The 24,921-nt window shown below is 49.2% G+C and overlaps 1 protein-coding gene across 1 annotated transcript in view; it reads left to right on the plus strand.

The window, feature by feature from the left end:
- The first annotated feature begins 842 nt into the window (after nt 1-842).
- The window catches only part of MGMT (O-6-methylguanine-DNA methyltransferase), a 275,999-nt gene continuing 251,920 nt past the window's right edge, over nt 843-24,921 (plus strand). The window contains exon 1 of the mRNA XM_043925966.1: nt 843-950. The gene's annotated coding sequence lies outside the window, so the exon portion shown is untranslated. The remainder of the gene's footprint in view (nt 951-24,921) is intronic.

Genomic DNA, 24,921 nt, shown 5'->3' on the forward strand with positions numbered 1-24,921 from the left:
TGCCTACATACAGAGGATTATTACAAAGATCCTCTAAGTCGTGTCCGACTCTTGCCACCCTATGGACTGTAACTCACCAGGCTCCTCTTCTTCTGTCCGTGGGATTTTTCCAGGTAAGCATACTGGAGTGGGTTGCCATTTCCTCCTCCAGCGGATCTTCCCGACCCAGGGATGGAGCCCACATCTCTTGCATATCAGGTGGAGTCTTTACCGACTGAGCCACCAGAGAAGCCCCACAGATGATGACTTCGAGGATTAGAGAAGCTGAAAAAACGTCCTAAAGTTGCACAGTGAGCTAACAGAAAAAAACCAGAACAAACAGCCAACGTGCTTCACGTTGCTGGTCCTTCCTACCCCGCAGGAATTGAGACAGCGACCAGGGGGCACAGGCGGGAAGGCGCTGCGGCCCAGCTCTTGCCGGGTAGGAAGGACCAGCAAAGTGATCGCGAGGCCCCGGCAGCGAGGATAGAGCCGGCCTGGCATCCAGCTTTAACCTGGCCAGGAGGCGCCACCGGCCAGCGAGCCTGCGCAGAGCGGGGTGTCGGCTCAGACGCCGCCGCCGCACTGCGCATGCTCCGACTTGGCAGGGCGCGCGCCGGCGGGGAGGCAGGGCCCTCGGCTCCGCCCCGTCACTCTCGGCCCCGCCCCCGTCCTCCCAGGTCCCGCCCCCGCTGCCGCGCGCGTTCCATCCGGCGGCACTGGCGCCCAGGCCCCGCCCCCGACCTGGGCCCCGCCCCCAGCCTCGGCCTGGTCCCGCCCCTCCGCCTCCTCGCCGCACTTCCGCCGAATCCCGGCTCTCGCGGGCCCCGAGCATACTGCCAGGCCCCGCCCCCAGGCCTCGGCCCCGCCCCCGCCCCGCCCCGCGCCCGTCCCCCGGGCTTCCCGCACTCCCTTGGCGCTGCGTGGTCCTGCGCTCCGAGCTCCTTGCGGTTGGCGGCTTAGGCAGCGCGGTGAGTTGTCTGGGTCACCTCCCGCCAAAGTTCGGGGCTCTCCCCGGGGAGAGCAGGCGTCTGCAGCCCGTGGGGCAGTCCAGCCCCCAGTGGTCCTCCGGGCCCTCCCCCCGCCCCCCTTGCCATGGTGGTGGGGCCCGCTCGGACCCCCAGCCGCCCCTTGCTGGCCCCAGGAGCGACCAGGTGTGCCCAGGGGTTCCCAGCCTGGGTTCTTCTTCCAAGTAGAATGACAGTGGCCTGGCCTGGGAGTTGTGCTGCTCCTGCCAAACCTCTAGTTGGTCAACACCTGCGAAGCCCTGCTGCTCTGCACTGCTCCCCAGCCTTCTGTTCCCAGGAAGCTTCCAGGAGCCCCTTCTCTGACCCTCCTTGCAGGAGCCCTTAGCAGACCTCCCGTGCAGAGGCCTCACGTCCTGTTCCTTGGTGTGAGAGGAGGGTCCGCCTTTGTATACACTGTGCCCTCATTGCGTCTATAAACACTGACACGTGGAGTGACCAAGTGGAAGTTGAGAGCCAGGTACCCTGGGCACGGTAGTTCCCAAGGACGCGATAAACATAGGAGGGCCGTTCTCAACTGGATTCCTCACTCCCTGGGCTCATGATGAATCTCAGCGTGGTGTTTCTCACTGTGTCTCAGCTCCTGGCTGACTTTGTTCCGGAAGCACGTTTTGTATATGTGAGCACAGCTTTGGCGTGATTGCGTGGATGGTCACCGGGCAGAGGGAGACTTATTTGTCCAGAGAAGGGTCATTGCTGCTATTTGCGGAAGAACATGGAGGTGTTGAACATAAAGAGCTAAGGATTAGACTGGCCTTGAACTCTGTGCCCTCACTCAGAGTATCAGCCAGGAGCTCCTCTTCATCTCCCTGCCCAGGACGTGATGGTGGGCGGGGGCTGAGTTGCTCTCATGAGTCCCCCAGTGCAGAAAACACTCAGGGAGGTAGAGAAGACATCACAAAGCTTAGCACGCCTTGGGGGCGATCGTCTTTAGGAAAAGGATGTCAGCTGGGGTTATCAACCTGTTAACTCAAGCTTGTCCCAGGAGGCAGTGACGCCAGGTCCACACTTGCTGAGGGCCAGAGCCCATGAGGAGAGCTGGCCTGGCTCTGGGAGGCGTTTCATTTCTCCTTGGATTCTTTGTTTGAGTTAGGATTTGAGTGGGAGAGTCATGTCTCTTACAGTCTGGGGACAGGGTAAAGCAGGCCTCAAGGGCAGAGCTATATGAAGGTACTTTTCTTGGTGAGCATTCTTTTCATTAAAACAAATCTGTATCACACAAACTAGACCTAACTAGTGTTATTAGATGCTGCTTTTAAAAGTCCTCACTGTTGGAGATCCAGGTTTAAAGAAATAAAAGCCCCAGGTGTGGACAATGGTTAATGTCTTACTCTTGTTCAGCTGCAAAGGTTCTTAAACCTTCTTTTCCTGTCTATGTTGGTCTTGCTTGAGTACTGGTGGAGCCTCACCTGGGCCTTCTCTTCCGCTCAGGCCTGCACTTCCACGGTTTCCCCTACTGGTATCTCACTCTGGGCCCTCTGTCCTTCCTGGGGGGAGGAGGGGGAGGCAGGCCTGAGGAAGCGCATTCCTCTGGACTTCCTCCTCCAGACCTCTTCTCCTGCTTTCTCAGGAACACCAAACAGTTTACAGTCCTCAGTATTTTTAAATAAACTTCCAAATTGTCTTTATTCTTATTTTGCAGAGGACAAACATTTAGAAGCCAGTGATTCAAACCAACACTTGTATTTCAACTCCCTTTTTGGGGGGCATCAATGCTGTTTTCAGTTTATATTCTCCTTTGTAGGAAAAGCAGGAAGCAGAACAGTGATTCCTGAATTCTCTTTGCCAGTAAATCCTCTCCTGGCCTCCCTGATAGCTCAGCTGGTAAAGAATCAGCCTGCAGTGCAGGAGACCCAGTTTCGATTCCTGGGTCAGGAAGATCCTCTGGAGAAGGGACAGGCTCCACACTGCAGTATTCTGGCCTGGAGAATCCATGGACTGTAGTCCGTGGGGTCACATGACTGAGTGACTCTCACTTCTACTCACGTTGCCAGTCGTGACCTGTTAATGTTACTGCCAGGTTTGTTTTCACTCTGACCCCGCCTGCCTTCCTGGCCCCAGTGTGAAGCTCCTCTTTTCTGGCCACTTTCCTGAGGCTTCTGACATCCTGTGGGACCTCTGGGTGCTTGAGGCTTGTGTCACAGTCCGCTCTGACCCCCTGTTTGCTGCGTAGTTTCCGACACAACCGTTTGCTGAACGAGCTTGGGTCTTACCATAGATTATCACTTAAATGAAACCTGAAGATTTAAAAATCAGAGACATATAAATATATAATATTGGGTTGACCAAAAAAATGTTCAAATGAGCTTTTTGGCCAACCCAGTGTTACCATTGGAGGAATGTGACCTCTTCATATATGCTCATGGTAAACGAACCAAGCCAGTGCCCATCCTGGTCTGAAAGTGTTCGTGGTTTATCTGGGTGAGGGAAGGAGGTTTGAGCTATGCAGGGTGGCTAGTTTTCACTTCTTTGACATCAGTTTTCCCATTCCATTAGCTCTGGAGGCCTCACTTGGGCATGTTGTTTAGTCACTAAGTCGTGTCTGACTCTTTGCGACCCCATGGACTGTAGCCCGCCAGCCTCCTCTGTCCATGGGATTTCCCAGGCAAGAATACTAGAGTGGGTTGCTGTTTCCTTCTCCAGGAATCTTCCCAATCTGGGGATTGAACCTGCATCTCCTGCATTGGCAGGTGGCTTCTTTACCACTGAGCCACCAGGGAAGCCTTGTATTCGGCTTCCGTAGATGAACGTTTGACATCCACTGTCCGAGACAAGAGACTGCACGGTGTGTGTTCTGCGGCATTTGGGTAATTGCTGCTTATCTGCTGGTCAGTGGGAAGAAATAGTCTAGTTTTCTTTTCAACTTTCTTAAAATGACAGTGTTGTTCAGTCACAAAGTCATATCCAATGCTTTGCAACCCCATGGACTGCAACACTTAGACCTACTATATAGGAGGGTTGTAAGGTTTGGTGAAAGCCACATCAAGAATATATGGGATCTAGTGACTGACTTACTGCTTTATATCACTGTTAAAATGGATTGCTTAAGGAAAGGAACGCAGCATTTTTGTGACCTTTTGTGACCTTTGGAGGAACCAGAGTGGTTTTGGCAGTCATGGCTGTCACGTATAAGCGGGTCGCAGTGTCATGTCAAAGTGCTCGGAATCCTTGGCAGTTAAGCCAGCCTGTGGCTGCCGCCCTCATGATGTCTGCTCCAGCTGAACATCTAAACACATAGGCCACCCCAGGGGCCACTGACACAGCAGTGGCATCCATGTGTGTGTGTGTGTGTGTGTGTGTGTGTGTGTGCGCGCGCGTGCAAGTGCGCACGCGCTAAGTCACTTCAGTCATGTCTGACTCTTTGAAACCCCATGGACTGGAGCCCGCCAGGCTCCTCTGTCTGTGGGATTCTCCAGGCAAAAGCAGGTTGCCATTTCCTGCTCCAGGGATCTTCCCAATCTAGGGATCGAATCTGTGTCTCTTATGTCTCTTGCATTGGTAGGCAGGTTCCTTTCTACTCAGGCCACCTAGAAAGCCTGTGACATCCTTGGCCATGTGCTAAATGCAGCACTTGTTTCTGATACCACAAGCTGTTTTCAGTTAGATCGAAGGCCTAGCAGAGGAGTGGGGTTCTCCAGGCTTCACGTCCCCCTGGTATACCCCATCTCCCCAACCTGGAGTAAACTCGTGGCCTGTGACACAGCTGTGATAAACCCAGTTAAAAATTCTGCAGAAACATTTTCTTAGTGTTTTTAAATGTGTTGTCATGTGTGTGTGGCCGTGAGAGGAGTTGTGAGAGAGCAGTAAATGCCTAGCATGCTTGCTCTCCTACTTGGAAAATTTTCTTGTTAGAATAATTTCCTACCTGGAACACTTGTGAAGTCAGCAGAGTATCAGCCAGGCTCTGCTGCCCGGTCCCAGAAGTCTAGGGGTGAAACTGAATGCGTGGTCCACCAATGGCACGACTCGTAAAAGCCAGCACTTGTTAAATCTATTTGTTTTTATTATAGACATCGATCTGCCAGTCGCAATAATGCATTTATGGACATTTTTCTGCAAGCACAGCGCTGGTGGCAGTTTTTACTGACAAATTGAGTCATATGGATAGTAGTTTAGAAAACTCTTACCTTATTGACGGATCGGGCAATTCCAGCCCTGGATGTTCAGAGGTTTTAGCTGGGTGGGAGAGGGAACTGAATCTCAGGGCAGAATATGGGATAAGACATTTAAATGTTGTACTTTAATAATAAAAAAAAAAACCTGGTAGTTATTTCTCATTTGTTTTTTAAACTTTGAGCTACAGGTTACCCCTCAAACCAAAGGACTGTAAGGGGCTGAGGGTGTCCCCTTCAGATCCGGCCTTCTTGTTGGTGTCAGAAGTAAGAGCCGCCCGTGAAATGTGGGCTTCATTGCTCCTCTTGAAGTGGGACATTCATGAACTGTAGCAGAGCATTTCTCAGAAGTGGTCTGAGCCCTGCTGGTCTCAGTTACCGAGGGTGCTGGTTAAAAAGGAGATTATTGGGTCAGAACCCAGGGGGCTGTCTTTGCAAGCTCGCTAGGGGACCCTAATGTTTGAGCATCTCCAGGGCAGTCGTTAGGGTCTCCACTACCCCCCTTATCACGGTGGAGAAGAGCTCTCCGGGCTCCCTCCCAGATGGGTTCACCCGCAGCCGGCATCACTGTTCTAAATCGCCTGTGCTTGTGGATCTGTGTATGGTTTGTAAGTCCTCGGAGACATGTGAATCTCTGCGAATTGCAAACCCGACATGTTATCCTAGCATTTTAGTGTTCGGTCTTGTGGTTATGACAGAAGATGCAGATGTTACCAAAACTTTGGCATTAGTTTTACAAACAAATGCTAAGCAGGGACAGCCGTATTATATTTCACGCCCATCTTTCCTTCTGAATGGCTGGCCTGTCTTTTTCACCCTCTGGGTACAAGCATTTTTATGGTCTCAGGTCAGGGTTAACTTCCATATGTACAACCAAATACAGTTTTGGGGAACTGAACTGAATTTTTACTGATGAAGTGCTGGAGTTGTGGGTGGGAGAACCACGGGAGGGGTTCCCATGATGCTGTTTCCTGGTTGCGTGGCTTTGGGCAGCTGCTGACCCCCCAGCTCTTCTGCTCTTCTGCGGGATGGCCGTGATCACACAGACTCTGTCCCCCTGGACGAGTGTAAGCGCGGGAAGTCATGGACGGCAGTTTGTGAAGCATGAAGCACGACCTGGATAGAAATTTTAATTTGGAACCATAGTCTCATAGAAGGATGAGACCAACTGGAAAAAGGGTGAGGAACCAACCAGAATCCTTCTTTCCCTCCAGTCTAGTGAACATCCTGCTTTTTCAGTTCAGTCGCTCAGTTGTGTCCAACTCTTTGCGACCCCGTGGACTGCAGCACCCCAGGCCTCCCTGTCCATCACCAACTCCCGGAGCTTGCTCAAACTCATGTCCATTGAGTCGGTGATGCCATCCAACCATCTCATCCTCTGTTGTCCCCTTTTCCTCCCACCTTCTATCTTTCCCAGCATCAGGGTCTTTTACTTTCAGTCCAGTCAGCATCCTTGTTTTCCCTTCATCCAATCAGTATTGTCCATATACCCCACCCCAACCAGTCAGCATCCTAGTTTTACACGTTTACACTACCCAAGCCCTCACTTGGGGCAGTATACGTGGGGTTAAGGTTGTAGCCACTGGGAACAAGACTGACTCAGTTTGGACCTGGTTCTACTAGTTACTGTCTATGACCTGAGTGAGGTCACTTAACCTTTTCTGAGCCTTGGTTTCTCTAAAAACGAGGAGAATGGCATTGTCGTTCTTAGGGCTGTTGGGGTTATTGGGAGAGAATTCCATCTGGGGGGAATCAGCCCAGGCCTGGCCTGTGGCGAGCTCTGCATGATAATTGTAGCTGTTATTTGTTAACTCAGTCACAAAACTGTTTCTGGTGGAGGCAGGACTGGGGATGGGCTCTCGGTTGGGCTCCCCCTCCCCCGTGCCTGTGGATCCACGTGTCTGTGGACCCCTGTTGGGTCTGGAGGATCATGAAGCCTGGTGCTGATTTGCCAAGTTTCTGAAACCCCTTCTGTCTCTAAGGAGGTGGTTTGCCCAGCTGCCTGTTGGCGGTTTTTACAGCGGATGATCTGGGAGCCGCCAGGTGGCTGGCCTCAAGGTGCTTCCGCGCAGTGGCAGAGCTCTGAGCATCCAGGGGCGCTTTGCCGATGGCCGGCTTGTGCTCTGTGGGCCTGGAGCAGGCCAGGGGGCTTAGCGAGCACTTTCCCAGTGGGCACCACCCGGCTACGACGGCCCCAAGTCACTGTCTTCAGGAGGCTTGACCTTCAGTTCAGTTCAGTTCAGTCGCTCAGTTGTGTCCAACTCTGTGACCCCATGAATCGCAGCACGCCAGGCCTCCCTGTCCATCACCAACTCCCAGAGTTTACTCAAACCCATGTCCATCAAGTCAGTGATGCCATCCAGCCATCTCATCCTCTCTCATCCCCTTCTCCTCCTGCCCCCAATCCCTCCCAGCATCAGGGTCTTTTCCAGTGAGTTAACTCTTCATATGAGGTGGCCAAAGTATTGGAGTTTCAGCTTCAGCATCAGTCCTTCCAATGAACACCCAGGACTGATCTCCTTTAGGATGGACTGGTTGGATCTCCTTGCAGTCCAAGGGACTCTCAAGAGTCTTCTCCAACACCACAGTTCAAAAGCATCAATTTTTCAGCACTCAGCCTTCTTTATAGCCCAACTCTCACACCCATACATGACCACTGGAAAAACCATAGCATTGACCAGATGGACCTTTGTTGGCAAAGTAACATCTCTGCTTTTTAATATGCCATCTAGGTTGGTCATAACTTTCCTTCCAAGGAGTAAGCGTCTTTTAATTTCATGGCTGCAATCACCATCTGCAGTGATTTTGGAGCCCCCAAAAATAAAGTCTGCCACTGTTTCCACTGTCTCCCCATCTATTTCCCATGAAGTGATGGGACCAGATGCCTTGATCTTAGTTTTCTGAATGTTGAGCCTTAAGCCAACTTTTTCACTCTCCTCTTTCACTTTCATCAAGAGGCTTTTTAGTTCTTCTTCACTTTCTGCCATAAGGGTGGTGTCACCTGCATATCTGAGGTTATTGATATTTCTCCTGGCAATCTTGATTCCAGCTTGTGCTTCTTCCAGCCCAGCGTTTCTCATGATGTACTCTGCATATAAGTTAAATAAGCAGGGTGACAATATACAGCCTTGACGTACTCCTTTTCCTATTTGGAACCAGTCTGTTCCATGTCCAGTTCTAACTGTTGCTTCCTGACTTGCATACAGGTTTCTCAAGAGGCATGTCAGGTGGTCTGGTATTCCCATCTCTTTCAGAATTTTCCACAGTTTATTGTCATCCACACAGTTGAAGGCTTTGGCATAGTCAATAAAGCAGAAATAGATGTTTTTCTGGAACTCTCTTGCTTTTTCGATCATTGAGTGGATGTTGGCATTGATCTCTGGTTCCTCTGCCTTTTCTGAAACCAGCTTGAACATCTGGAAGTTTACAGATCACGTATTGCTGAAGCCTGGCTTGGAGAATTTTGAGCATTACTTTACTAGCATGTGAGATGAGTGCAATTGTGCAGTAGTTTGAGCATTCTCTGGCATTGCCTTTCTTTGGGATTGGAATGAAAACTGACCTTTTCCAGTCCTGTGGCCACTGCTGAGTTTTCCAAATTTGCTGGCATATTGAGTGCAGCAGTTTCACAGCAGCATCTTTCAGGATTTGAAATAGCTCAACTGGAATTCCATCACCTCCACTAGCTTTGTTCGTAGTGATGCTTCCTAAGGCCCACTTGACTTCACATTCCAGGATGTCTGGCTTTAGGTGAGTGATCACAGCATCGTGATTATCTGGGTCGTGAAGATCTTTTTTGTACAGTTCTTCTGTACAAGGCTCGACCTTAACCACCCTTTAAACTGAAAGAACTTCCTGGAGGACCAGACACGGACTCTGTCACTGTGGCCACGGCCGGGAACCAGCAGCAACACCAGCATGTGACATTGTCTTCCCGCGCAGACTTCCCCTGTGGCTCAGATGGTGGCTCAGCGTCTGCCTGCAATGCGGGAGACCAGGGTTCAATCCCTGGGTTGGGAAGATCCCCTGGAGAAGGAAATGGCAACCCACTCCAGTATTCTCACCTGGAAAATCCGTGGATGGAGGAGCCTGGTAGGCTGCAGTCCATGGGGTCGCAAAGAGTCAGACATGACTGAGCAACTTCACTTTCACTTTCCTGCGTGAAGGGTAATGAGGTCCGGTAGGTGAGCTTTGTCAGAATTCGATCTTCAGTGAGTTTTGTGTGTATGGGGAAATGGGCCTTATTTTTGGGTCTCTTTACCTCCTGTCGGGTTCAGCCTGATAGAGTAGCGTTCCAGAAGGTTCTGGCCAGTGCAGTGGTGATACCCTCATACATTTTTTGAAGGCCTGCTGGGAGCTTCACCCAGTTGGTCCCAGAGAATCCTTGAGGTCACTGCTGAGGGGGACACTCGGGGTCTTTGTCTTGCCTGTGAGTGTGTGGCCTGCACAGGGCCCTGGGCTAGGAGTGACCAGCCCTAGTTTGTTTGTAACTAGTGCAGGCGTTTCCCATCCACCTTGCAAGCCGCCTTTGCAGCCGTGAAACAGGGGTGCTGTCAGAAGTCGTTTTCAGGGTCAGAGCATGGTGTAAAGATGCATGCCTGTATGTCAGGAGGTGCAGTCTGTCGGGCTAGTGCTGCGGGGTCTGTCTGGGGGCGTTTCTGGTGGGGAGTGTGGGGTGATGGAGGGACAGTTGGAGGAGAGGCCTGAGTTCAGGATCCGGTTTGTTAGAGAGAGGAGCCAGCGTTTGGTGTGTATGTGTTTCATTCCCATGAGACAGTCCTCCAGGAAGTGGGGAGTGGGGGCAAGCTGGCTTTGGAGGGGAGTCAGCCCTGTCTGTCGGGCCTGGCATTTGGGTTCTGAAGCTGGGAGATTGCCTTACTGTACCTGTTCGTTCAGGCAGAACTGTCAGCGGGGAGCAGTGAGGCTCATTAACAGGCCTCCCCAGCCCGCACTCCATGGGGTTACCTGCACTTTCCCGCAGGTAGTCACAGAATCCGTACAACGAAACTGTCAAGACTGGGGCGTGCAGTCACATCAGAATGTAGATTACCAATAAGGTGTGTGCTCAGCCTCCTCAGATGCAGGTCACGGACCGTGGGACTGGCCGAGTGGCCGGGGAGCCCACGCTGGAGGATGAGAGGCAGTGGCCAAGGAGGGAGGCCCGGGTGGTCCCGGTGGGCGTGGTCGGGGGAGGCGGGGGAAAGAGGAAGACAGGTGCTTCCTTGGCGACATGCCCACAGCCAGACTCCGCCCGAGGTCGCCACATGCCGCACTGGTCGCCTGGCTCCGCCACGCTGGAGGGACGGTGCAGGGGGGACAGGGACTCAGAGGAGCTGATGTCCTGGAAGTGAGCAGTGACCCTTCCTCGTGAGGCTTTCCACATTCAAGTGGAAGTTCCTTGAATAAAGGACGGGGCACAGAAATGATGTATTTCCAAAAGTTACTGAATTTAGCCAGCTATCCTGAGAAAAGCCCATGTGTGCTATTCTTTATTGTGCAGAAGAATCTGTTTCTGTCACCACTGTGTTATCATCAGATTAAGCTGTCGAGTCAGATGGATGGTGAGTCGAGGCGGCCGCTGGCTGATTGCTGGACCCGCACCGGCCATCCGTCTCCGGGCCGCCCTGGGGGCAGGGGCTGCTGGGGAGGAGGGCAGCGGCGGGCGTGGGGGTCACCGGCAGGTGGCTGTGCTTGGCAGGGGGCTGTTGAAATTTGTTGCAGGAATGGTTACTTAGAACCAAATGCAGGTTCTAAAATATTCCTGAAATGCAACACTATCCACCCCTCTGACTACTGGTGTGGTCGCCTTCTGCCCACAGAAGGACAGGCTCCAGAGAGCCATGCGTTCTGTCCGTCCTGGGTGGCCAGTGGTTTAATGGAACGCGGGACTTTCTGGGCTGACACTGGGGACCCCGGGCAGGCTGAGTGGTTGATAGCCCTGGACACGCTCGGTCCTGGGTTGGGGGTGACAGGCTCGCTGTCGCCCCAACACCGGCTTGAACCCACATGGGCCCTGAGTCACAATCAAGAGTTCAGTTTCCCTACAAAAGTATGGGCTGTAAAGACTTCCTCTTAGATGTTCCTAACCTGTTTATTTTTGCTGTGAGTGTGAATGAGAACATGTCCTGGAGCCTCTGTCCTGGCCTTGTGGACTGGGAACTTGCTGCTGTCCAGGGGTATCCTCTGGACCATCTGTCAGGCCAGAAAAGCCTCCTAAGGTTACAGTTCTGATTTCCTCGTGGTGTTCTCTCCTGTCTGCTCAGGTTTCTTGCTCAGAGACCTTCTTTGGGCCCAAGGTGCTTTTCCACATGACTGTTGACAGTCCAGGTGGGGTGGATTCTGGGGAAGGTTAGTGAGATATTCTTTTGCATTGGCCGGAAATCATGTTTCCAATGGTTTCAGACGTGGAAGCAGCTATCTGACCTGCCTCCGTCCTGCCCTGGCGTTCGTATGGAAGATCCTACTACTCAGGGAAACTCTGAGGCCTGGCTGTGCGGGTGTCTGCTCCATTCTGCTGTCTGGGTGCCCACTGCTGCCCTGTGCCTGGCTCAGCGCAGCGGGGCCCTGGCACTGGGCTGCCCAGGGCTGAGCTCGGCTGGAGGGTCACCTGTTGGAAGCCAGGCAGGTTCTCTGTGCGGGGCCAGGCCGGCTCTGTCAGCTCTCAGCTTGGAGGCTGTCTCTTGGGGTGGAGAGCAAAGTCCATGTGGACTCTGGGTTCAGATGGCTGACCTTTCCCATCTCCTGTCCCTCCGCCACCGATGGAGGAGCTGCCTGGCTCCAGCCACAGCCGCCTGGGTCCTTTCTGCCTGGTGTGCCCCACGCCGTCTCCCTGCTTCTGTCCCTGAGCACTGCTGCCCCATGGGGCCCTGTAAGCTGGGCACCCAGGAAGATACAGGGAGTGAGGACCGCTTCCTCCTTGTCCCGTTGGAGGCAGGGGTGCAGAGATGCTCCAAGGGGACCCCTCTTTCCCACCCAGGACCCAGAGGAACACGAGCCTGTGAGGCTCCTGTTGGCGCCACTTTTAGCCCCAAGGCCCTCCACGTTCGTCCCTGCAGCTTCTCTCGAAACCTGCGCGTCAGCTCTTCCATCTCAGCGTGAATGGGTGGGAGGCCCCAAAGATTCTTATCTAGGGATCCTCTTCCGATTCAGCCTGATCATAGACCCTGTCTGCTCCCAGGCTCTCCCTGAATCCTTCCCATGGCCCTGCCCTTCTGGAAGCCTCTTCAGCCCCTGTGGTGCCTCCTCCCCTTGGGCCCATCACACTGCACTCGGGTTTCTGATTGACTTGTATTGTTCTTGTCTCTTGAGGCTGGCATTCTGTCTTGGAAACTGTCCGGGGCCTCGTGTGGGGTTTCTGCCTGATGCATGGCCCAGCGAAGGATTCAGGGTACAGGTTCCTGTGGATAGAACGTGCCTCTAAAATTCACATGTTGAAGCCCCGACCCCCACTGTGACAGTATTGGGAGATGGGGACGTTAGGGGATTATTTAGAATAAATGAGGTTTGAAGAAGGGGCCCTGATCCAAGTAGGATTAATGGCCTCGTAAGAAAAGAGAGAGGGTGATCTTACTGGGCAACAGGCGGCTGCCTACAAGCTAGGAAGAGAGCCCTCACCAGAAACCAAATCAGCTGGAACCTTGATCTTGGACTTGCCAGTCTCCAGCACTGTGAGAAAATAAATTTCTGTGTGTTAAGCCACTTAGTATGTGATATTCTGTTACAGCAGCTTGATCTAACTAATGCAAGGTGAGGTGCAGACTAAATAATGTTACTTCAAAAGCACAGAACTCGTGAGGGGTTTGCATATGAAGTTGGCATTTGGAGATAAAGATAACTTGGTAATCAGTGCTCAAAAATAGGACTGTTTGCAGGTTTAGCTCTTGACATCCCGAAAGATGTGTCTATCAGAATAAAAGAAAACAGGATGAACAGAAACCCAAGTCTTCTTACCAGGATCCCAGAGGTTTCAGAAAGGAAATCTGGCAGATTTGGTCAAGACCCCAGAGGGCCAGTGGACCATGGACAGGCTGGTGTTAATCCTGGTGCTGGGCAGACCCTGCTAGAAAGCAGTCAGGGCCCCAGGCCCTGAGGGAAGCTGGGAGGTGGAACTAGAGTAAATACCGGATGACTGGGTTTCATAAGCACGAAGAGGGGTAATAGTACTGGCCTACAGCCTCAGCTGGTTGGTTGGGAGTTTCTGTTGCTTTTTAATTTTTTCTCGATCCTGGGTCAGTTCATACTCTGCTCCTGCCGGAACTGAGCAACAGCACGTGGTCATTCTGCTGGGCTCTAGCGAGGATCCTAAGAACCACGCAGTTTGCCGCTTTTCATGCTGAGGTGTCTTGACGATTTTTGGAGGTCTCTGTAGAGTTGGTGACGAAGCAGGGCATTTCTCCCTGGAAGCCTGCCAGCCTACACTTGCACCAGACTGGCCCACGTTACAACTGAGGCCATCGATGAGGGAATGTAGTAAATAACAGTGGGAGACTTAGATTTGCGTCTGCCCAGGTCGCCAGTTTGCCAGAAACCACAGTATGTGTTGTTGGTTCTGCAGGATGTCTCAAACGTGTGGGTGTTTTTAGGATTGTTGCAAGGAACGCTGCAGTTGTGAACTTTCACCATGTCTGAGCTCCAACCCTTTGTATGTCCAGAGGATGACCGGGCCCACTCGGGGGTCCAGCGGTGGCTGGGAGGGACTGCTATGTGCCGCGGGAGAGGCTGGGCTCCGGGGTGGGGTTTGTGCTGCGCTTAATACCGTATTGTCAACACCTGAAATGCGGGTTTGGCTCCTCAGTGATGTTTTATTTATCAGCGCAGCTATGCTTGTCGTTTAATTTCATATTCAGAGTCTAAGAATATGATTAACCTTGAGGGCCCTCTTGTAATTATTGGCGATTGATTCTGTGTAACCTTGAAATCAATGAGAGGGGCCTCGTGGTGTGGTGTGCAGTCTGTAAATGGGGTTCTGTGACGATTGTAGTATCGGTTTGTCCCCAGAGCAGGTTGGATGGAGCTCCAGCAGGTGACCCGTTTTATACACCTGCTCTGGTGTCCTGTGTTCCTTACGGGACTTGTGTTGATACCACAGGTGCCCCCAGCGTGCCCCGCCCCCAGCGGGCAGGGCGGGGACATGCAGTCATCGATCTGGGAGCGCCGTAACATAAAAACACTTCAGGCTGCTCAAAGTGTATTTTACAGGTGCGTATTGGGCCTTCGGGATGTTGTATCGAAGAGCCCAATTGTACAGTGACCATGAGAACCCAGTTAGAATAGATTGCTTGATTTTGGGGGGACGGTGGTCTTGCATCTTGACCAGAAGCCTAATGAGTTCTAACTGCTTTCGTGTTCCTACACTGACTTGCTCCACCAAAGCATTATTTCTTCACCCTCCTTGTTTCCAGCTTTAAGCTGAAATAGCGATACGTTCTGCAGCGGTGGTTTAGGAGGAAGTCTCCTAGAGAGGTGTAATCAGGTTTGTGTGGAAAAGTCTGTGCAGGTGATGGTAGAGGTGGAGGTGATAGCCAGTGTTTAGAAAGATGGGGCAAATGGGCATTTTCCTTTGATAACACGGGATGTGCTCATGTCCCTCTCCTTGTGACCTGGGCATCCGGTGGGGAAACGGTGTGCACCTCTCTTCTTCCCCATGTTTGCAGGTGGGCGATCGGGTTCTGAAAGGCCCTGGGTTTTCCGGATGGAGAGAGCAGGTGGAGTGGGCAGGGCAAGATCACAGGACTCTTCCTTCCATGCCTGTATTCCTGTCACTGCTTGGGCTCGGCAACTTTGCGCTCCTAAAACTTCCTAGAGGCTCCAGAGTGATACATCAATACCCCGATGAAAGTTAACATTGAAAAGGTTTTAAATATTTACTAATTCATTTAAGCAACACTGAACATTTTTTGTTGCTCAAGTATTGTATTTAATATATTTTTACTGCTTTTCTGTCTCCCTGTTCTATAAATTATAGGAAAGGAGTGTTGAAATCACCAACTGTACCTGGAGATTTGTCTGTTTCCTATTGTATGCTCTGTTCTTGCTTCATCTGTTTCAAAGTCTTTTATTAGGTGCATGCATATTTAGAATTTTTATGTCCTTTTGGTGAATTAATCCTTTTACTCTTAATGGCCTTTAGTCTTAGCAATTTCCTTGTTTAGAAATTCTGTGTTTGATATTCAGATATAGCCATTCCAGCTTTCTTTCCATTACTGTTTCTATGGTGAATGTTTTCCCATTCTTTCACATTTTATCTTTACATTTAACACATTTCTTGTAGAAAGATTGCTAATCATAAGGTCTTTTTAAAATTGAAGTATTCAGACTACTTACATGTTATGTAATTACCAGTGTGGTTGGGTTCAAGGGCACCACCTTGATATTTGTTTTCTCCTTGTTCTGTTTGTTCTTCACTCTTCTCCCTCCATTTTCCTGCCTTTGTTCAGACTACTTGAATATATTTTAAAAATGATTTCAATGTACCACACATCTACATTGGCTCCTATTGGCTCTGGGGTGTGTGATGGTCATAATTAGCTCATCATAGTCTGCATTCACATCATATTATTCATCGTCATGTACAGTGTGAGAACCTTCCATGAGTATATTTCAGTTTCTCTCATCCTATTTTTGGGGGGATTATATTTATTTAGTATGTTTTATTTCTACATGTGTTATAAAGTCCAAAATATACTTTTATTATTTTTGTTTTAGGCAGTCATTTTTTTAAAGAGATTAAAATTGGAAAAACACTTTTATATTTATTTGCGTACTTACCATTTGCATGCTCTTCACTCTTGGGAAGTTTGAATTTCCTTCTGGCAGTCCTTTTTTATGCTTATGGAACTTGCACCAATGTTTCTCAGATAAAGGTCTGCTAGTATATGAATTGGCTTACCTTTTTTTGTTTTTGAATAAGGCTTTATTTTCACTTTCATTCTTGAAAGATATTTTGCTTCTCACAGAATTCTGCTGCTGCTGCTGCTGCTAAGTCGCTTCAGTCGTGTCCGACTCTGTGAGACCCCATAGATGGCAGCCCACCAGGCTCCCCCATCCCTGGGATTCTCCAGGCAAGAATACTGAAGTGGGTTGCCATTTCCTTCTCCAATGAAGTAAAGTGAAAAGTGAGAGTGAAGTCGCTCAGTTGTGTCCGACTCTTCACGACCCCATGGACTGCAGCCCACCACAGAATTCTAGATTGACCCTTTTCGCCCGTTTTCATGCTTTAACTATGTTCCATTGTGTCCTGCCTTGCATAGTTTCTGATGGTCAGTTTGCTGTCCTTCTTAATTTTGTGTATAATCGTCTTTTCCCCACCTCTTCTGACCACTTCTCTGTATATAATCGTCTTTTCCCCACCTCTTCTGACCACTTCTCAGGTTTTTTTCTTTAACACTTCTTTTCAGCAATTTGTTTATGATTTGCCTTGGTTTAGTTCTTTATATTTTTGTCTGCTTTGGTTTCATTGAGTTTCTTGCAATAGTGAGTATAGGTTTCAATCAGATATGAAGAAATCGTAATTATTTCTTCAAATAATTTTCTGCCTTCTCCTGGGACTCCCAGTTGCATGTTAGTCTGTTTAATGTGTCCCATGTCTTCCTGATGTGCTGTTCATTTTCTGTGGTCTTTTTCTCTCTTCCAGGATAGTTTAAAATATGTATGTTCATTTTCACTTTTCCCCCCTTCTGCTGTATCTACTTTGTAAATCACATCAGGTGATTTTTCACTTTAGATAGTCTATTTTACATCTGCATTCCATTTGGGTCTCTTACATCTTCTGTTTTTCATAATGTTTATGTTTTCTTCTATCTTGAACATATGAGACACATGTTCATAGTAGCTGTTTTAACCCAGGAAGGCTGGCTTCAGAGTCTGGGACCTTTAGTGCATGGATTTTGTGACAGCATTCTGGCTGGCAGAAGACTTTTCTGTTTGTTTTCTGATTCTTGGCTGTATTGGTCCTTGTGTTTGCCAGAGGACCATGTGCTAGTAAAGAAAATTAAATACGGCAGGAAACCTAGGCTAAGGATAGCTTGAAGTGAAAGTTCTAGTTGCTCAGTCATGTCTGATTCTTTGCAACCGCATGGACTGTAGCCTGCCAGGCTCCTCTGTCCATGGAATTCTCCAGGCAAGAATACTGGAGTGGGTAGCCATTACCTTCTCCAGGGGATCTTCCCGACCCAGGGATCAAACCCATGTCTCCTGCATTGCAGGCAGATTCTTTGCCATCTGAGCCATCAGGGAAGCCCAAGGATAGCTTTCGCGGGTCCAAGTGAATCTGAAATGGAGCCTAGAGGCAGCCATGATGAAAAGGGAAGAGGGTGTGATTAGTAAGTGACTGTCACCATTCAGGAGAGAGACACCTTTTCCTGTGGAGGAGTTTGTCTAGGAATTTTAGAATAAGGGATGGTAAGCAATTTAATGTTGGCTTTAAAAAAAATGAAGGAATGGTTTGGTTCGATTTTGTTTTGTTGTGAGTCCTCAGCGGAAGCCAAGCGTATAACAGTGTTGCTCGGGGAACTCAGAAGGACGGTCCAGGTGGATCGCACTGCTGGCCCTCCTTGACTCAGGGGCCGGGCGCAGGGAGAGGCCTGACCGCAGCGGGTGTCTCAGGGCGGGTCTGTGTCACCGGCGTTCTGCGGAAGCAGAGCGCAGCTGCAGGGTGGCCGTTGGAGCCTCCCCACGTGGCGTTGCTCAGCTCTGACTTCTGGTGGACATGAGAGGCGCTGGGGGAGAGCGGAGGGCCCCAGGTGAGGGCTGCAGATACGGCTCTTCCCCGTCTGATCTCTGTGTCCACTTGTGTCTGTCGAGAATGGCCCCGCCCCACCAGCCGCTGGCCATCTGTGGCTCTTGCTCCCACCTTCTGCACTCTGGTGACGCCTCATCTTCGCAGCGTCCCCTGGGATGAAAGGTGGGAGCAGCCAAGTCCTGTGGGGGCTCACCCTCTCCTGCTGGCCTCCCAATGCTCCATTCCTTTTGCGTCAGCCTGTTTCCTGTGTTTAAAGGGCCTGGGGGGTTTCCTGCTTTTGGTAGGTATATCCAGGTCAAGCCTGGGAGTGACTCACGGGTGAGTGACACATAGGTGTTTGGTGATGTTGGTAGAAACAAGTTGAGTTTCTGTTAAGAAATTTAAAGCATATTATTTGGGGTTTTACTCCCAAGGAGGGGCTTTACAGGTGGCTCAGTGGTAAAGAATCTGCCTGCCAGTGCCGGAGACCTGGGTTCAATATCTGGATCAGGAAGATCCCCTGGAGAAGGAAATGGCAATCCACTCCAGTATTCTCCATGGGAAATCCCACAGAGAGAGGAGTCTGGCGGGCTATTGTCCATGGGATCACAAAGAGTCGGACGTAAATGTGACTAAACCACCACCACCACCTCCAAAGGAGGATGATTCCAGCCAGCTCCATGTGGAAAGGACAGAATTGGGAAGTCAGAGAAAATTAAGGGCATTTTCAGTTCAGATGACTTTTCTTATGTCACCGCTGTGGTTTTAAATGTGGCATTGACAGAAAGGTAGTTTGCTGAGGGCTCTGACGTTGGTGTTTCATGGTGTCTGAGAGGGGATGCATTTCTCTGAGCTGAATCCACAGCCACTGCAGGTGTATCTCCAGCCAGCCTGATGTTTAACAGAGGTTAAGGCAGCATTAACCCCTGAGTTGCCAGCTGTCTGGCCATGCCGAGAGCTCTGCACGTGAGAACTGAACCTCCTGTCTGGGCGCTCGTGTGGCCTGCTCCGCACGTGGTGCCGCAGGCCGGGCTGTCTCCCCTGAGCTTCCCTCACCGCCGTGTGCACACCTGGGGAGGTCAGAGTAGGTGTGTGTGTCCCTTTGTTGTATTAATTTGATCTTCCCTGTTCTTCTGATGCAGATGTGTTTTTCCTTTCTTCTTTCCCTCCCTCTTTGGTCCTCTCCCTTTCCACCTCTTACAGTCTTGTGTTGAGAACCCGCTAAGGAGTCTCTGAGACACCCGTGTAAGCTGTGGAGTGGACATCGTGAGTGGGACCCCTGTCACCTCGTCGCTGAGCGGCGTTCCTAAGTCACTACGTCTGGGTGCTCCCTCTCCTCCCCCGCTCTCCCCAGCCCTCAGCAGCACACGCACTTGGTTGCTCAGTATTTTGTTTCATCAGTTTAAACATTTCGTTTCATTTTCTTCTGCTTTCTGAGGCTTCTGTGGAGACATCCGCTGTCAGCCTTGTTGTTGCCCCTTTGAAGGTAGTGGGAACTTTTTACTCTGGTTGCTTTTAAGATTTTTCTCTCTGGTTTTCCATTTCTCTGTGGTTTGAAACTAATTAACTGTGTGGTTAGTTGTGAGTTTTCTTCTTACTGAACTCTGTTTGGAGTTTGCTGAGCTTCTTGAATCGCTGGGTTGGTATCTGTTATTTGTTTTGGAAAATTCTTGAGTCACTGATTCATGTATGTCTCTTTGTCATCTGGCTCCTTTCCTTCTGGGGTTGAATCACAGGAGTTGGTCCTGTCTCCTGTGTCCTCATGGCTCTGGGGCTCTTGTTTGCTGTTCACTCTCCTGTTTTCTTTCTCTGCCATGGTTTGCATCCTCTCTGGAGGCCTGTCTCGTTGATCACAGATCCTGTTTCCTACTCTGTTCCATTTCCTATTAATCTTATCCAGTAAGTTCTGAATTCCAAACTTTGTGTTTGCAGTTCTAGAATGTTCATTTCATATCTTAATGATGTGTTTCAATTTAGTGTTTAACATTCTCCACTGTCTCATTCATTTTGTCTGTCTTTTCCTATGTTTAAACACAACAACCATGATTATTTTATTTAAACTTCTTGTCTGCTAATACCAGTATGTTGGATATACATTCTTCTGTTTGTATTTTCTGTTTTCTCTTGACTGTATAGTATGCACATGCACACATGTATGCACATATGTGCATACACACATCACATGGGATAATTTCTGTATGTGGGATAATCCCAGTTTTGTGTTTAGCTCTTTTACCTGATCTTTTTTCATAAGTGCTTATCTGTGAAATCTTTGCCAACATAATTTCTAGAGACGACATCACTTCTGTTCTGTTGCTTCTTCATGTCTGACTCTGCGACTCCATGGACTGCAGCACGCCAGGGTTCCCTGTCTATCACCAACTCTCAGAGTTTGCTCAAACTCATGTCCATCAGGTCAGTGATGCCATCCAACCATCTCAACCTCTGTCATCCCCTTCTCCTTCTGCCTTCAATCTTTCCCAGCATCAGGGTCTTTTCCAATGAGTCAGTTCTTCACATCAGATGGTCAAAGTATGGAGCTTCAGCTTCAGCATCAGTCCTTCCAGTGAATATTCAGGACTGATTTCCTTTAGGATGGACTGGTTGGATCTCCTTACAGTCCAAGGGAGAGTCCAAGGGACTCTCAAGAGTCTTCTCCAACACCACAGTTCAAAAGCATCAATTCTTCAGCACTCAGCTTTCTTTATGGTCCAACTCTCACATCCATACATGACTACTGGAAAAACCATAGCTTTGACTAGACATATCTTTGTCAGCAAAGTAATGTCTCTGCTTTTTAAAACACTGTCTAGGTTTGTCATAGCTTTTCTTCCAAGGAGCAAGCATCTTTTAATTTAATGGCTGCAGTGATTTTGGAGCCCAAGAAAAGAAAGTCTGTCACTGTTTCCATTGTTTCCCCATCTGTTTGCTATGAAGTGATGGGACTGGATGCCATGATCTTTGTTTTTTGAAAGTTGAGTTTTAAGCCAGCTTTTTTGCTCTCCTCTTTCACCTTCATCAAGAGGCTCTTTAGTTCCTCTTTTCTTTCTGCCATAAGGGTGGTGTCATCTGCATATCTGAGGTTATTGATATTTCTCCCGGCAATCTTGATTCCAGCTTGTGCTTCATCCTGCCTGTCATTTTGCATGATTACTCTGCATAGAAGTTAAATAAGCAGGGTGACAATAGACAGCCTTGATGTACTCCTTTCCCAATTTTCAATCAGTTTGTTGTTCCCTGTCTGGTTCTAACTGTTGCTTCCTGACCTGCATACAGATTTCTCAGGAGGAAGGCAAGGTGGTCTGGTATTCTCATCTCTCTAAGAAGGGATGACATGGTGTCCTAAGAAGAGATGACATGCTATCCCATTATAAAGGTATAGCATGATTACATTGTTGGGTATTTAGGGCCGTTTAATGTCTGAGACTCTGTCCTAAAGAAAATTTTGTGTGCAAAGGTGTTTAATGTGGTGTTTTTGAGAATACAACCAAGTAGGGAAGTCTTCCTATATCTTAGAGAAATTCTTAACCAGCCTCTGGGCTTCTTAATTTTGAGGACTACATCTTGTAATTTTGGATCCAGAAGTATTACAGTCATTTATTCATATCTTCATCCAAGGCATCACCCACCTACCATTTGTCAGGGTCTCATCTCCTGGGTGGGATGTGCTGGGTGTGTGTCTGACTCTAAACTCGGCAGACAAGGCCCTGATGCGTGGAGCTCGGGCTCACGTTGGGCGTAGTGATTGAGGGGACAGCCAGTGCTCAGTGGTCGGCTCCTGGTTTATCAGCAGGTTGACCTGTGACCTCCTGGGCCTCAGTTTCTCTAATGTGACAGTGACTGGGTTGGCCAGCACTGCCAACAGGACATTTGGCCATCACAGAATATACCTGTGCCATCCAACGTGGAAGCCACTGGTCACTTGTGGCTACTGGGCACTTGGAGTGGGATGCGTGTGACTTTTGAACTGAATTTTTAATTTTAATTCATTTAAATTTAACCCCCGCCCCCCCCCGTGACTCATAGCTGCTGTGTTGGACATGACTACCCTAGATGGATTAAATGTTTGTTTAATGTTACATAGTGGTCTTCAGAATCCACTCTGATTCTGACATTTGGTTTTCTTGTTTTTATTATTTTTTTAATTTATCACTAAATTAAAAAATTTGAGCATTAAAGTCTCTTCTTTTTTGTTGTACAGATTACAGATTTTTCCTTCTTTGTGCTGTTTTAATAGGGACAACCCCTCCTCAGGGAGAGGAATTTGAACAGGACACTAGAAATACAAAGTAGGCCAAATTAGAGAAGAATAAAGGGTTTTTTGGGAGTTAGCTTGTCTTGCGAAACCATTTAGGTAAACTGAGCCATTGCTGACAGCACACGTGGGCTCTTCTGTCAGCTTGACAATGTTCCTTTAACCAGGCTTTGGATTTTTGTCAAAAGTAACAATTTAAATTTGCAATTCAGTTTTCTGCTATAAGTAATTGCTGTTTGTAAATGAGACTAATTTCTCTTTGAATTTACGGTACAAATAATGTAATTTAGAGTTATAGATCTCTTGATCCTCTAGTTGCAAGCCAAATAAATGTAGTATCGAATGCTGGAACTGGGCAGGATTTTTCTATGAATCTTAAAATATGTGCTTTGTGAAACTGGGTTAAGTTATTTTAGCAACTATAAATAGTCACTTGGTAATTAGGTGTTTGGGTTTATTTGTTATAATTGAGTGCTTATTAAAGTTCAGCGTGTTTTTTTTTTTACCCCATGGATCAGAAGCTTTTATAGGCCAAGTGATAAGATACATCCTCTGCAGTTCATTCGCTGATTATGACTCATTACAGATGATGGATGACCTCCTAAACTTTTAAATTCCTGTTTGCTTGTAGAGAGCGATATTTCTCACCTTGCAGTCGGGCCTGGTCCAAAATTCTGGAGCCGTCTTGTGTAATAACCCCTTACAGTCGATCACGTTGTCCGGGGGAGAAACGATAACGGCGCGCTGCCTCTGCCAGACATGGATGGCGTTCGGTCTGCCCTGGCTTATCTCTCTCTGCCAGGACTCCTCCCCGTTTTCTAGGCAGAGCTTCTGCACGTCTTTCAAATGACATCAGGGCCTCATCCGGGTGTGAGTTCCCGCAGAGACATCCCCGTGTCTGGTCACAGAGGATGCGCTGATGTTCCCAGAGCCTTCCCGGGACCGCTCCGTGTAGCCCTGTGTCCGGCGCTGACAGAGGTGATGCCCTCTGCTGGTGCTCGCGCGCGGGCGTGGCAGGGGTGAGGGGCCGGCTGGAGCCGGCCTGCCCCTGCGAGTGCCGGATGCAGAGAGCATCAGGTGACCGGGCGGTCTTGTTGTTTGGAGACTCCCTTATAGTTTTATCCTCATCCTCTCGAAGAAGAGAAAATTAATCATTTGTTTCCTTGGGGTCACGCTTTGTGTTTCATAAACACCTGTGCTGTGTCGTTAGTCGTGTCTGCCTCTTTGTGACCCTGTGGACTATGTATAGCCGGCCAGGCTCCTCTGTTGGTGGAATTCTCTACGCAGGAACTCTGCAGTGGGGTGCCGCCTCCTCCAGGGGATCTTACGGACCCAGGGATCGAACCCAAGTCTCTCATGTCTCCTGCGTTGGCAGGCAGGGGAGGCACAAATGTGTGGAATTTTCTTTGTCACTCTCGATCTTCCTCCAGCCACACCTGCCCCCCCAACCCCCTAGCCTAGTTTGAGCCTCCTTAGTTACGCATACTTTCTATTTGCCTTTTTCACATGATCCAACAACAAGTACATTTTAAAATTTATTCAAGTTGAATGAATGGCCAGTGAGAAGAGACTGCTTTTGTATAATAACAAGATTAATACCTTGGCTCAAGGGACATAACATTTTAGTAAAATGGAAATTCGTATAGTTATCCTAGCTGTGCTCTCAACCTCTGGCTTCCTTATAAAAATGTCTAGGTAAAATACTGGTGGCCCTCTCCAGCCATTATTTCTGTCCGAGTTACGCGACCTGACCCCGAACTCGCTCGGGGTTGTGAAGTTGGGCCAGGTCTCCCGGCTCCTGTCTCATTAGCTCGTGCGACTGTTGGAGGTGATGTGCTGACGCTAGCGGTCTCCATGGACTGGGTATTTCTGGGAGAAAATACAGGGAGAAATTTCCTCCCCAAGTAGTGATTTGTGTTGTTTTACAGATACTCATGTATAATCTGTCCCCTTTCCCCTTTTAATTACTCCCCTCTAATGTGCTGGTCTTGATGGCCTCGTGTTTCCATTTTCTTTGGCTGGAGAGACCTGTTGGGGTAGAAGCTATGGAGAAGATCTTCTGAGTGGCTCCTGATTTTAAATAGGAGGTGCCGCATCTCTAGTCTGATTTGTAATGTGATAGAAAGCTGCTGGCCAGCTGACGCTAATCTTAATTTATGATCTATTTAACGTTTTTATTTCCCAGCAACAGCTCACATCCCCCTCCCCAGACCTGGATCTCTGTACCAACGCTTTTCAGAGGCAAATACGCAGCGTCGTGGTTCTGAACCCGAGGTCGCAGGAGAGGTTTACGTTGGGAACGCTAATGCCTGTCCACTGGGCGTCCCCACCCGGGGCAGAGGGGGTGATAAAGGCCTACAGGCGCCTCTCACCCTGCCTGCTGCCGTCTGCCTGTTTCTGAATGGCCAGGTCTTCAGGGTCAGGGTAGACCTTGCATGCACACGGGTTGTCAGCGGAGTCGGGGGCCTTTTTGACTTTTGAATAACTTTAGGCTCATTTCTGTACCCCGTCCATCTAGTTTTGCATAGTGTTACTGTCTTCTGTGGCCCTTGTACAGATCCTTGTGCAGTTCCCACAGCCAGGGAATTAACGTGCAAGGTATTAGCATATTAATCAGCATTAATTAGTGTTGTGTAATACTGTAAGCCTTGTTGGAATTCCAGCAGTTTTTCCACTCGTGTCCTTTTTCTGTTCTGCCGTCCAGTCCAAGACTACATGGCATTCGGTTGTCATGGCTCCCCCTTGTCTAGTTCATGGGGTCCTTCTCTCCTTCTTTTTGTGACCTGGACACTTTGGAAGAAGACCAGTCAGTTATATAGTGGAATGTCTCTC

Source organism: Cervus elaphus, chromosome 15 (assembly GCF_910594005.1).
Source record: "Cervus elaphus chromosome 15, mCerEla1.1, whole genome shotgun sequence".
Taxonomy (NCBI): domain Eukaryota; kingdom Metazoa; phylum Chordata; class Mammalia; order Artiodactyla; family Cervidae; genus Cervus; species Cervus elaphus.